We start from the raw sequence: 3,066 nt of genomic DNA on the forward strand, positions 1-3,066 counted from the left end.
CCTCTCCCTTCCCCTCCCCTCCTCTCCTCATCTTCTTGCTTCACTTCTCTATTCTCTTCAATCGCTGTCATCCATAAGCTGATGAATGGATTATTTTTTCTGTATCTGTCCTCCTAAAGCAGTCATCCTTTTGTATTTGCTAACATCATTTTGACATTATTTTATATCTCAATTATAAACTCATATATTTCTAAATAAACAGCATCTAAGAATGCTAAATGAAAAGCCTGCTTTCTGTTACTTCAAACAACATTCTTGAATATGACTCACAAAATCACTGATCTTAAGGTATTTGCAATAAATTTCTTTTATATTCTATATTATACTATTAACTACACTAATGGTTTGTATTAAAAGTTACTTTTATGTAAGAGAGTGTCATGTATTCCTTCAGAGTAAAGAAATTTGAACATAGCTTAAACTATTTAATTAGTTCTTCCTGTTTCAGTACTGTAGACAAGTGTATTTAAACAAGAGAAAGCTGATATGCTTGTTTTATGATTTGTTTCTACTATTAATAAAAATCCTGGTCCAAATGCATGGTTCGCTTTTCACCATTCAGAGCCTCTTTTTGAAAATGCTAATCAGAGAAGAGTGTTAGTAATTATTAGAGCCCAGGAAATATCAGTTTAACAGATAGTATGGATGCTGAAGTGTGTTGTAATGTTTCATGTCAGATAAAGGAAATTTATTAGAGCATGTGGAGGTTAGCATGTAGTCCAGCTCCAGTATTCCTTTTCTGGAGAAAGTAACATGAAGAGAGCTGCTTATCTCCTAAAACAGATTTGAAGTGTTTCTAGAGCCACAAGAATCACTGAAACTCAGAATGATTTTTGTATATTAAACAGAGGATTATCTATGGGAGAGACAATAGCAAAAAGTGTGTGGAAGAGAAGATAGAAAATCTGATTGCTGTTTTTCTTCTCTAGCAGCTGTTTCTGACATACAACTTGAGAGTCCCTTTGAAGGGAAAAATTGCATCTGTTATAGGAAATAAGTTCTCTGGGAAAAAAAAAAAAAAAAAAAGCTTTGTTTTGTTTTGCTGTTGTCATGGATGGGGCCCTGGTCAGTCTGATCCGGTGCCTGATCTAATGCCTGATTTAGTGGTTTGCAGCTCTGCTCATGGCAGGAGAGTTGGAAGCAGATGATGCTTAAGGTTCCTTCCAATGTAAGCCATTCTGTGATACTGAGATTCCATGATTCTATTGCATACTGACAAACAAATGTATAGGTAAAACAGAGTCCTGAATATGAATGCTATGAATTATTCCAATACATTATAAAATTCACAGATTCTATTGCGACATGTACACGAGCACTGGACATCAGCTCAATTCATGATATTTTTACTTCAAATTTCAGTTTTGATCATTCCTGTTACTTCTGAAGGTATCAACTGTATTACATAATATTCTGAGTAGGAAAGTGCAAGTCTGAGGACAGAACTGATTGGATTTCTTGGGCATTACTTTTAGTTTATATGATCAAATTTACTTAAAGCATCCAGAAATGCACTAAAAATGTGAATGCTTTTCTGTCCAGAATCTGATTCTGATACTGAACTTCCATGTAGCTATTTGATGTGCTGCATTATTGCAAAAGGTACATAAGGTATGTTAACCATTCGTGTCATCCTACTTTTTAGAAGAAAAAGGGAAAGATTTAAATTTCTGCTGTGCTTCGGGCAGTTCATATTATGAAATATACTACAGAATGACAGAACATAGCATTCTTGCTATCTGGTAAGTTACTGTATATTGAAAGTGACACCATTGCAAATGTACTGTATAGTACAGGGATATTTTGACCTCAGTGAGTTTGCAATGTGGTTAAGCTTTCATTCTAAATCTGGAACTTATTTTCCTCTTTAAATAGGATTTCTTATTAACAGAAGTGGCTTCTTGTGCTACACATCTTGCAGCAAGGCCAGAAAAGGTGGAATGTTGATGCAGATGCTCCTGTTGCAGCAGAACAGAATGGATGGACACCTGGATTGTCAATCAGCTAAGTTCACACACTGCTTGTAGTAGGAACTACTCTGGAGAGGAAAAGGAAAGAGGAGAAAGTTGAGGGCAGTGAAGGCAAGAATTAAAAAAAAAAAAGACAATAATTGAGAATCTGGCAAGGAAAATGAAAAAAAAATCAGTCTATCAGGGAATGAAAACCAAAATGCCAGATGAGTCCTTCAGTCCCCATGCGCATCCCACAGTTCATGCAGCAATAGATCCCGCAAAGGATCAGAAGGAGGGTATAAGGTCAAGGGAGCCATGTGGTATGCAGCCAGCATTGGTACTGCACAGTGCCAAATAAGTGCATTGCAGCTGCTGGGGAAATGCATTGCCATTTTTGAAACGTATTTTTGATTCCTTTGAAAGCATAAATTTACTTTTAGATGCATGTCACTAAATGGTTTGAAAAAAAGAAAAATAATACGATCAGCTTAATGTTCTGTGTGTCCCTTGGACTTATTTCTGTTTAGACTGTTATCTGTTCCCAGAATGGCTCTTATCTTTCCTCTCTTTCTCACTGTGTGATACTTTAAAATAGGAAGGTTAGGAAAGCTGAGACTCTCCCTACATACACATGTGCATTTATAAACTCCAGTTTCTGGGATTCAAATCAGTGTAATTTTTTTCAGCAAATATTCTGAGCGACTGTCACATGCTCCCTACTGCTATATATTGATGGTGGAAAACTAACAAACAAACAACAAAATCTCTTAGTACAATCTGTCTGTCCATGACTAGTATGTGTAAAGCAGGATTAAGGCGATGATTTCAGCAGATTTCAAATAGCTCTTTCTCAAACTCTTTCTGCTCCTTTTTGTGGCATTTCTCTGTTATTCTGCATCAGAAATATCATCTGTTCTGTAGGTCCTGAGTTGCTAAAGTGTTTTTAAGTGCTTCTATCCACAATTTCTAAATAACTTTATCTCAGTGACATTCTTTAGTCGCTGGAACAGATAGACTAGTTAACGTACTGTACATTCATGAGCACAGACACACATATTGATAGCTAACAGCAGCCTGACATCTTTTTTGTACTCAATACCTTGATTTTTAATAT

The sequence above is a fragment of the Centrocercus urophasianus genome, unplaced genomic scaffold (assembly GCF_019232065.1).
Source record: "Centrocercus urophasianus isolate 14NV4802_14NV808 unplaced genomic scaffold, USGS_Curo_1.0 seq_27, whole genome shotgun sequence".
Classification (NCBI taxonomy): domain Eukaryota; kingdom Metazoa; phylum Chordata; class Aves; order Galliformes; family Phasianidae; genus Centrocercus; species Centrocercus urophasianus.